This window comes from Chrysochloris asiatica, unplaced genomic scaffold, assembly GCF_000296735.1.
Source record: "Chrysochloris asiatica unplaced genomic scaffold, ChrAsi1.0 scaffold00012, whole genome shotgun sequence".
NCBI classification, from domain to species: Eukaryota; Metazoa; Chordata; class Mammalia; order Afrosoricida; family Chrysochloridae; genus Chrysochloris; species Chrysochloris asiatica.
Genome location: NW_006408530.1, coordinates 18,020,219 through 18,032,145, shown reverse-complemented (window position 1 = coordinate 18,032,145; position 11,927 = coordinate 18,020,219). Strand labels below are relative to the sequence as shown.

General features: G+C 38.1%; 1 pseudogene; it reads right to left on the bottom strand.

The window, feature by feature from the left end:
* Window positions 1-11,429: 11,429 nt before the first annotated feature.
* Window positions 11,430-11,927, bottom strand: part of LOC102817566 — an 84,766-nt pseudogene continuing 84,268 nt past the window's right edge.

Genomic DNA, 11,927 nt, shown 5'->3' with positions numbered 1-11,927 from the left:
TACACATATTTCTAGATCAACATTGAAAGACTCTACAGCTGGGCTCATTTGTCCCTCCAAAACACAATGGCCTGAAATGGATGTGCTCTGAATTTCTTGTTTCCCAGATATAAAAATTACCAACTGAAATTCTGTTGATTCCCTCTTTGGTTTCTTCATCTATAATCCTTGCATAGTGTTTTATTCTTCAGAGATGGCTGTGACCATCAATTAGGTATTTGTTGTAAATGCTTTGATAGCTTGAAAGAATGACCTTTTATAAAAACAGGATACATTATATTTATTCTTACAGTATTTTCTTGATTCTAATTATAACTCTCTCCCCCCACACCTCCCAACAAGAGAAGGAGAATGGAGAAGGGAAAATGTGAGTGGCAATGATTTCCATCACAAAGAAGACTCTACACAGTTGTAGAGGAAATTCACATCACAGCATAGGCTGACCTAGATAGTGGTCTGGAGCTACATTTAAATAATACCTTCAAGTGAGAGAGCAGGGCCTCCTTTAGAGCACCAACTCAACTTAGGCATAGACTATATATATATATATAATTTGTTGTTGTTGTTGTTAAGTGCCGTCGAGTCGGTTCCGACCCATAGCGACCCTGTACAGGGTTTCCGAGGGTGTAAATCCTTACGGGAGTAGAAAGCCTCATCTTTCTCCCGCGGAGCGGCTGGTAGTTTCGAACCGCTGACCTTAAGGTTCGCAGCCCGATTCGTAACCACTACGCTAGGTGGGTGCTATTTGGAATTTGTAAAATTAGAAATTCTGAGATTGTCACAATGAAAGAAAACTTTATAAATCTTTTACTTTAACCTATATTTCATAGAAAGGAAGATGGTGACTCAAATGTCTATATAACTTGCTTCAAATTACACAGTTATTTTCCTGATCTTAGTTCAGTGGTCTTTACTTTATATGTGGTAGGGTTTTAGAATATTATAAGCATCATATTCCAAAGACCTAATAACGTTGAGGTGAATGCTAATAAACTAAGCCGAGACTTTGGAATCTATTTCACTATGGCATGAGAATACAACTTTTCATCTAAGTTTCTTTGAATTTCAGTGCTTACAGGGACCTCCTAGTATTCTTGGGCTGCAGAAATAGACTTTTCATTTGTAATCCTAGTGTAGTGATTTAGTCTTATGGAGTATTGTATTCCTACAGATATACAACTTAAATACAAAAATAAATGCATAAATGAGTAAGAAAGTCATTGGAAAGTTATAGTATAGCTCTCTGAAGAAGAGACTAACCTACTGGGGTTTAGAAAGCTCAGGACTAGCATGTAAGTTTTCAGGAATTCAAGTAACAGAAGCGAATGGAGAGTCTGCTCATAACATCACTGTCCCTGATCTTGCATCTTGTCATCTCAAGAAAGCTTTCTATTTCAGAGCCAAAGAACATGACTGTCTAGTTCAGTAATATGCTTATATTTTTGCCAGAGATGAGGGTGGGTGTTCTGTACCTATGCATTTTTCTTTGCCTCGTAATGAAGTTTGACTCTATAGTTTTTCTTTAGGTCTGTGCTCCAAGGCACTGATTCTCTCCTTCCTTGGTTTAAAACATTCCTAAAGTAATTTTCCAGTGAAATCCCACCCAATGAATTGACTCACATCTTATTCCAGAAATAAAAGCTATCATGCCTTTTCTGTTATTGATGTAATAGTGTTTTTCAAGCATACTTTAATAGTCACGAGCGATATTTTGGCAGGCAGCTGAAATAACCCTAGATTACTGACTGCTACCTTCCAAGGGGGTCCCTCAAGGGAAGAGACATTATTATAAGAACATTTTTTATTTCTTAGCTTGAGAACGTTATCTGTTAAGAAAATAGTAGATAAAAAATAGGAGAGGTTTTCTGAGGAATATAACAACACATACTTAGCACACCATATACTAAACATATGCTGTTGCTGTTACATGCCATTGAGTTGGTACCGACTTATAGCGACCCTATGCACAACAGAAGCAAACACTTCCAGGGCCTGCGCCAACCTCACACTTGTGTGAGCCCATTGCTGCTGCCACTGTGCCAATCCATCTTATTAGGGGTCTTCCTTATTTTCTCCAGCCTTCCACTTTGTTGTTGTTATGTGCCGTGGAGTCGGTTCCGACTCATAGCGACCCTGCACAGGGTTTACAAGGCTGTTAATCTTTACGGGAGCAGAACGCCTCATCTTGCTCCCGCGGAGCAGCTGGTAGTTTTGAACTGCTGACCTTGCGGTTCGCAGCCCGATTCGTAGCCACTACGCTACCAGAGCACCTTCCACTTTACCAAACATGATATCCTTCTCCAGGGATTGGTCCCTCCCAAACAGACTGGTATAAGCATATTGATAATGCTTGGGTCTATTCTTTTTAGCATAGCTTAAAATTGTTGGAGCAATTACGCTGGTTATCATCCAAAGTGGCAACATTATGTTTGAGATTTAAGTCTACAATCTATGTATTTTTTTTCCCCTGGAAATCATTCTTTCCTGAAAAATTAGCTAAAACACTTATCCTTATTTTCTTTGATTTGTTTGAAAGATTATTTGAAAAACTTTCTCTCTTTTTATTTTGTGTGTTTTGGCGTTCTCCCTGGAAATCTGTTTTGATCCATAAGTTTGTTCTTGTTTTTACTAGGCAACATGAGACTATGAATATTTTAGGTTACAAACTCATGTATGTTAACACACAAAGATTAGCTTCCCTCCTCAGGTAAAAAATGGCTTTCTCTTGGATTGACAGTTCTATAAGCAGCACACTTGGTTTAACCTGAGGTGGGTTTGTGTAAAACCAGATTGTTTCAGTTAAAGTAATCAGTGTGCTCAGTGTTCTACCTGGACATCTTGGAGAACTGCCAAGAGTCACCGACGTTTCAGTAAGCAGCAGAGTCTAAGAAGCTGTCAAGATTTTTGTAGGTCAATTTGCCTTTGCCATGGTTCTAACATTCTCTTCATTTATCAGGAAATCAACTCTAACCTTCTGGCTTCATGTTTTACCCTGGTTTCAGTTTGAAAAAGTATTTTCTGAGAGGATTTCTTTTTCCTTTGAGAAAACGGCTTTACATTATAATGATTATTTAATTACAATTGATTGAAAATGCAATCATTCCTCCTTTTTTTGTCAGTGTCTATGCCAAGTGTCCTGCATATATTATCAACAACACGAAACTCAAATACCTAACCTAAAGAAAAACAGTGAATATCTGACCAAGAGTAAAAAGATGGTAACCATCTGAAAAGTCTTTACCATCAGGAATACTAAACCAAATGAAAACAATTCATTGTTAGGCAAACTAAGCACACTCACCATGGTTATTGCCAAATGTTTTAATGACTCATGGTGGTGGTGGTGGTGTTGTGCTGTGGAGTCGATTTTGACTCATTGCAACTCTGATAGGATTTCTGGGGCTGTAAATCTTTATGGAAGCATATCTTTCTCCCTGGTGGATTGGAACTGCTGACTTGCCGTTTCCAGCCCAATTTGTAATCCACTATTCTACTTGTTGTTCTGAGTCAGTTCCTACCCATAGTTACCCTGCATAGGGTTTCCAATGAGTGGCTGGTATGGTTACGGTGTTGGAGGGGAATACTGAAAGTGCCATGGGCTGCCAAAAGAACCAATAGATCCATTTTGGAAGAAGTGCAGCCAAAGTGCTCCTTGGAGGCCAAGATGGCCAAACTTTGTGTCTCATACTTTGGACATATTGTCAGGAGGGACCAGTCACTGGAGAAGGATATCATGTTTGGTAAGGTGGAGGGTCAGAGAAAAAGAGGAAGACTCCCAACGATATGGATTGGCCAAGTGGCAGCATGATGGACTCAAGCGTGGCAACAGTAGTGAGGTTGGCTCAGGATTGGGCAGTGTTTCGTTCTGCTGTGCATAAGGTCGCTATGGGTCTGTACCAACTTGATGGCACCTAACAACAACAACAACTCTACTTGTTGTTAAGTGCTTTTAAGTTGATTCTGACCCATAGCGACCCTACATAGGGTTTCCAAAGAATGGCTGGTAAGCTTGAACCAACAACCTTGGGGTTCAAACCGACTTTGCAGTCCAGCACATTAACCCACAGAGCCACACCAGGACTCCCTCTCATATAATGGAGCATGGCAGTGGTGGTGGTGGTGTGCCGTGGAGTCAGTTCCCACTCATAGAGACCCTGTACAGGGTTTTGGAGGCTGTACATCTATATGGGAGCAGAAAACCTTATCTTTCTCCCATGGGATGGCTGGTAGTTTCGAAATGCTGACCTTGAAGTTAGCAGCCCAACTTGTAACCACTGTGCTACCAAAGCTCCTTTAATGGAGCATAGTGTTGTGTTTTTTTTAAAAAAAGAAAGACTCTGAAGGTGAGAAATTTGGATCAAACCTTACACTTTCCTGATTGGTCACGTGATACTGAAAAAGTTGTTTCATCTCTTCAAAACTTGATTTTCTTCATCTATACCAAGTATCTACCTCATAGAGATACTAAAGTGTTTAGCATAGTACCCAGCACAAATCAGAGCTCATTAAGCATCAGCTATTACCATCACTATTAAAAATTTATTGTACCCCTTCATCTAAATGTATTTGTTTTAAAAAAATTGGTCTCACACCTGTTTTTGTTTATCTGTTAATATCAGTTAAAAATGTGACAGATATAGCTGGTGGAATATTTGAAATATTAGGAGTTATAAATAAAATGGAAGTCCTGGTGTGGTGCTGTGAGATGAGCACTGGACAGCTAACAGCAAGGTCAGCAGTTCAAACTCACCAGGTGCTTCTTGGAAACCCTATGCAGGATTGCTATGAGTCAGAACCAACTCAATGACACTTAACAACAACATATAAAAAATTAATTCCACAATCAAAAGTAACCACCATTAAAATGCTTGCAAATTTCATTGCAATTTATTCTATAAATCCATTGTTTGGACAATTGAGCTTACAATATATATTTGACTTTTCGTGTTTAGTGTTATGTTGTGTGAACTGTTTCTTTAGATCGTCTTAAAAATACTATTTTAAAGTGTAAATTGACTATGTATTATCCTGTTGTACAGAATGACAAGACTGTAACTTATTTAAATATTTCCCTATGTTGTATATATGGTGAGACTTTCTGCTCCCATAGGATTTACAGTCTCAGAAACACTTTGGAGCAGTTCTACTCTGATTTATAGTATTGCTATGAGTTGGAATTGGCTCAATGGCAGCGGCATTCATTTTTACTTAATGAATAACATTGTCATGAGCATCCTTTTACATACATGTTTTAAAATATAATGAATGCATTCAACCATCTGAATATTTTAAAGGAACTTTATATATTCCTTGTGCTTTCCTGAAAATTTGTGCAGATCAGTAACACTTTTATGGGTGTTTGTGAACTCCAAATCAGACATTATCATTTTCTTCTTCATGTTGATCTGTTATTCCTACCTAGTAACTGGGTGGATTTTCTTGCTAATGCTCCCTGTACACACACAAAATTTGTCCTAGTTTATTATGATATTTATCTGCATAGCTTGAATCACATATAAATTTTAACAGTTATAATTCCTTTAAGTGGCAACAGAAAAAAGAAAGGGTTAAAAAAGAGAAATATATAGATATATGAACTGGGTAAGTTTTAAATTGGCTAATCATTGCTAAGGAGCACTGGTGGTGTCATAGGATAAGCACTGGACTGCTAGTCACAGGGTTGACAGTTCAAAGCCACTAGTCATTTCATGGGTTAAAGATGAGGCTTTCTGCTCCTGTAAAGATTTACAGATTTGGAAACCATATACAATGTCTCTGTGAAATTGAACTAACTCAATGGCATCTAACAACAACAATCATTACATAAAATTGAAAAGCCAGGCCAAATTAAATTATATTTTATGTCCTAATAGCAAAGGAGAAAGGCAATCAGAGTGAGTGAATGTGGTATTATTTCTTGTTAACAACTCAGTCCTTAAAGTGTGGTATATCTTCCATGCATTATTATTCACAAATACCTTTCAGTCAAAACATGTTTATAGGATGTTAGATTTAATGGGCATGTGGTCAATGGAATTTATTTGAAAGAAGCACACACATGTAGTGGTTGTCTCAGCCTACATCTAGGATTTAGTCATTCATTCTTCACATATTAATTGAGCGCCAAGTAGATGGTATGCCTCATTTGTGATACATAGTGAGCCAAAAATATAGAAACCCTTGTGCTCTTGGAGTTTATCTTTTGGTGGGAGAAGAAAATAATAAACAAAACAAATACATTTTATAATACATATGGTGATATAAAGTGTAGTATAGTTAACTAAGCAAGGGATAGGGAGATTTGGGTGGTGTCTTAGTTATCTAGTGTTGCTGTAGGAGAAATACTAGAAATGGGTGGTTTTAACGGAAAGAATTGTTTATCTCACAGTGTAGGAAGCTAGAAGTCTGAATTCGGGTTTTTACTCTAGAGGAAGGCTTTCTCTTTCTGGAAGAAGGTCCTTGTCTCTTCTCAGCTCCTCACGGGTGATCTTTCTATGATTTGGCATCTCTCTCCCTTCATCTCGCCTCTGCTCAATTGTTTACTCTCTTTAATATATCAAAAGAGATTGACTCATAACATGGCCTTGTCAACATAACCAAGACAGCCCATCCTCACATGGAATTATAATCATGGGCACACTATACCCATACCATACCCAATGTCACTGAGTTGATTCTGACTCATAGTGAACCTATAGGACAGAACAGAACTGTTTCTTAGGGTTTCCGAGACTGTAAATCTTACGGGGAACATTCTCATCTTTTTCCCAAGTGGCAACTGTTGGTTTTGAACTCCTAACCTTCAGGTTAGTAGCTCAAAGTTTAATCAATTGTGATTTACAACATATATTTCTTGTTACTAGGTGCGGTCAGTTTCAACTCATAGCGACTTCATACACAACAGAATGACTGTCAGGTCCTGTTTAATCTTGACAATTGTTGCTATGTCTGAGTGCATTGCTGCTGCCACTGTATCAGTCCATCTTGTTGAAAGTCTTCCTCTTTTTCACTGACCCTCCACTTTACTAAGCATGTTGTCCTTTTCCAGGGATTGGTATTTCCTGATAATGTCCAAAGTATGAAAGATAAAGTCTTCCCCTTCTGACTACTCAGGAGCTTTCTGATTGTACTTGTTCAAACACAGATTTGTTTGTTTTTCTGGCAGTCCATGGTACTTTTCATATTCTCCAATATTACAATTCAAATGCATCAATACCACAGTTCAAATGTCTTCCTTATTTCCAGTAAATTTTAGTAATAGTAATAATAAAGGAGCACTGGTAGCATAGCGGTTAGGAGTTGGGCTGCTAACCTCAAGGACAACAGTTCAAAATTATTAGCCGTTCCACAGGAGAAAGATGAGGCTTTCTGCTCCCCTAAATATTTACAGCTTCGGAAACCCTATACAGGGTCGCTCTGGGTCAGAACCGACTTCATGTCACACCATTGCCACAGTTCATTTCAATTTAGTGTGTAAGAAAGTGAGGTTTATGTGTCCCATTTCATTTTTGACAATTTCTAATTTTCTTAGATTCATACTTCATGCTTTTCGTGTTCCAATTATTGATGGATGTTTGCAGCAATTTGTCTTCATTTTGAGTTGTGCCTTATCAGCGAATGAAGGTCAGGAACGCTTTACTTGATTCGCGTCATTATGGTGGCTCTTTTCTAGTGGTATCTTGAATGTCTTCCAACCTGAAGGGCTCATCTTCTGGCCCTGTACTTTATAATGTTCTGCTGTTGTTCATAATGCTTTTGTTTCCTGTCACTGTATCTGACAATGTCCTGCTGTTTTTCAGTGACTCACCATTCATAAATAGTCTGCCTCTCCTTCTTCCTAGTCTGTCTTAGTCTGGAAACTCCACTGAAACCTGTCCACCATGGCTGACCCTGTTGGCATTGAGAATACCGGTGGCATAGCTTCCAGCATCACAACAACACCCAGTCCACCACAGTATGTCAAACTGACAGTTGGGAGTTTTGGATCCAATCCGTAATAGGTGGGAATTGTGTTAATACGTTAAATTGGTTGTCAAGAAAGACCTTTCTGACAAGATGACTTTTGATCAAGACTTGAAAGAAGTCTTTGAAGGAAAGGAGTCATGCAGATGTCTGACGGAAGTATTTTCCAGTGTGTCTGCTGCTAGGAGTTCAGGATTGTCTGGTCAATTGTGACACTGTCCCTACAAAGGTATGTGAAATTGGACACAGAAGTCTGAGAGAGAATGGATGCTAAGGAAAAAATGCATTCTACACATAATGAGCTTTACTCACAAACCACTGAAGAGGAATAGGAGAAAGAGCCTGTATCGTGGCTCATCTTTATATCTGGTATTGAATATATCTAGGAAGATTTTTGCTAACACTGAATTAGTATAGTGTGTGCTACAGTGGAGGAAGAGCTAGGTCCCTTTCTTACTTACACAGCAGAGCAGAAAGGACTACACCATTTAGATTGCAGGATAAGAAGCTGTAGTGACCATTATGTTTAAGAGATCCCTAGGAAGCTTGTCCTCAAACACTTGGCAATTGAAATGTGGATATATTGGAGGGCTTGTTGTGTCTTGTGGGATAAAGACCACCATCAGTAAAAAACTAATGCTCTGCATGACGAGAGCCAAATGAGCTAAATTGTCAGAGTGGCAAGAATAATAAATTAGAGGTAGCATATGGCAGAGCAGTGTAGACACCAAAGGAGTTGAGTTCATGGGAAACGTCCCTTGGGAACTCCTAGAAATACATGTGGGGGTGGCCTTAAAAGGGGCTTGGGGTTCTGTTATAGTGATTTATGTATAAAAGTGATTTTAACCTAATTTATCCCCACAGGAAACTTATTCGATAGCTTCTTAGCATTTTTCAGTGTTGAATTAAAATTTCGAAGTAAATATGCTTTCATTAACTTTTTCCTTCTTTAGCCCAGGGATCTTGAAGACCAGCTGGTCAGGCTGGCAACCAGAAAGATCAACAGGAAAATCCAGCAATACTCTACATTGCAGGGAAGTGGGAATGATACCACACATTTGTAATTCAGCAAATCTCACAGAGAAAAACTGAGTGTGATGCTCACAACTCTTTACATGATCTTAATTTTTACTTGGCTGTTTATAGACCAGGTCACCAAGAGATCTTGCATACATGATTTAATTCTGACCAAACATTGCCAAGCAGCAGGATTCTTTCTCAAAGCCATTTCTCAGCACCTTTACTTCCTGAACATTATTCTGACGTTTAAGTATGAGAAGTTTGACTGTCCTGGTGTAAAGGAAATTTCCAACTTCTACACAGGTAGGAGCTCTGGTAGTGTAGTGGGTTATGAGTTGGGCTGCTAACTGCAAGGACAGCAGTTTGAGACTACCAGTTGCCCAAGGGAGAAAGATGAGACTTTCTGCTCCTGTAAAGATTTGCAGCCCCAAAACCCTTATACAGGATTGCTCTCAGTCAGAACAGACTCTGTGGCACATTACCACCACTACCTCACACAGGTGAAGAAGAAGCAGAATGGAAACATAGAAGTATAATAGATGTTACTTTCCCCAGTGATTATTCTAACTTAATGAAGACCTAAGTTTCTTTCTGATGAGTAAAGATTCATCAAAGGATGGTGGAGACTCACTTGAAATACATATTTGGGAGCAAAGTGATAAAAATAATTAAATCAGTTAGCTTGTTATATATATTTCATGGATGCTAGCAGAAGATGAGAGGCCTTGGTGAGAGACTTTATAACTCAGGACACATCAAGCATCAGGAGAATCAACACACTTGGTGCCTTGAACTCCCAACCCTATAGAGAGCCAGGCAATATATGTACATATGAAGTAGGTTGCATTGTTGTTGCTGTTGGGTGCCATTGAATTGATTCCGACTCATAGTGACACTATATAGGGTTTCCGAGCAGTGGCTGGTGGGTTTCAACTGCTGACCTTGCGGTTAGTAGTCCAGTGCTGACCCTACAGTGTTATACCAGGACCCCAGCCTTCCAAAACCAAACCTATTACCACTGAGTCCATTTCAACGCATAGCAAGACATAGTGGAACTGCCCTATAGTTTCCATAACTGTAAAGCAGACTGCCACACTTGCAGTTTGGTTGCAAACTGCTGAATTTTCAGTTAGCAGCCAAGAGCTCAGATACTGTGCTATACTGTGCTTAAGAAATCCAGTATTTTATAGTGGACAAAATGTCTGCCTGTCTATTACTCAACAGGGAGACACTATCTCTGTCTTTCCTGACTGTTAATTATACAAGCATCCTTGAAAATCTAGTCTAGGACAAAGGCTATAAGCGCTTTATGGGCAAGATGTACAAAAATGTGAACCTTCAAAAATTGTCAATCAACATAAATTGTCAACTGGTTTAAAGGAAATAAGTCAAAAAAGAGAAAAAGAAACCTAAGGACTTGCTTTTTGAGACTATCTTCTCTGGTAGAAAGTCTACCATAACCAATCAAATCTTAATTTTCTATGACCTTCTAAGAGTTAGCAATATTCTCTGGGGCAGTGTGGATGTTTCTCCTATGGTTGAGGGTGTTATGGGATAACATGCGTTCTTCAACCATGGTTATTTTAGGTGAAAAAGTTCTAATGATTTTCCCCTCACTTATCATTTCCTTGCTAGACTTTCATGCTCTGCAGGACCAAGGATATTTGCTCCTAAATGAGTATCCCTAGTTATCTGGTTACTTAGTGTTCTGTGGGGGAGTCTGTGATGGAGAAGAAGAGATGGCTGGAAAGAAGTCTGACAGAATGACCAAATCATAAGTCACAACTACACTAAGTCCTCTTTCCATATTTAATAGGCAATGAAATTATATTCCTTGTCTTTTCATTGGAAGGAAAAATCAATATGTGCTTTTCTTTTTTCATTTAATGAGTGTCCTTCTCTATCTTTCCTGCTGCTGCTACCCCCAACAGTTTACATTACCATGATAAGAAACACTACAAAATGTGGGAAGGCTCTGGGTATTTAGAAGGTGCTTTATATCTGTCAATCAACATAGTTTTAAAATAAGTCAGTTGTCACTATGGCTAACAAAAGTTGCATAATCAGGACAGAGTAAACAAAATTACTTTATTAAACAAAGATTTCTTCTATCACCTCATAGCATGTCTGGAAATCATAGTGAAGTGTGTATTGTGTAATAGAAATGGTACTGGATTAGGGACTATTTCAGCTGCACACATAAATTAGTTATGTGGTTTTGATTAAGCCACTTAATGTCTCTTAACTCTCACATGTTCTTATGTCAAATGGAGAGAATAGTTTTTGTTTTGTTCAACTCACATGTGCATAAAGATTAATAAAATTAACAACATACTATATGTATATGAAGGTGCTTTGGTAATCAAGCTGGATATAATTATAATATTCAATTTCAATTATAAAAATATTTAAGTACTCTTTTCATAATATTGGCATGGAGGAGAAGTTTAATCTTCCTGGAGTTTCAGCATTTTTGCAACATAGGAAGCATTATCTGATCCTTAAAAAGAAGACAAAACAAACAAACAAACAAACAAAACCAACAACCTATTTAAGAATGAGTGACATTCTAGAATCTTAGGGAAATCTAAAAAACAACTGTACCACATTGTTGTGAGTTTTTACTAACTTGGTTTTCTTAGTTTCACAATTCCCAAGTATCAGCAAAAGTGATGATATCATGATATCAGCAATTAGTTTATTCCAAGTTCTGGGAATGTTCTCTGTATTCTTTTCATCTGGAGCTTCTGTGATGATACCATCATCTGGTTTATGATTTACTTTATATATATATATATATATAAAATTGGGAAAGTTTGATAGGTATCAACAAATATACTTGGGATCAGTGGAGAAAAGGTTTTCCTTCAATATATGCAAATAGAGTAACTCATGGAAACCCTGAGCTCTAAAGTAGCCTACAATATCTGCTTTTGTTTTAAAAT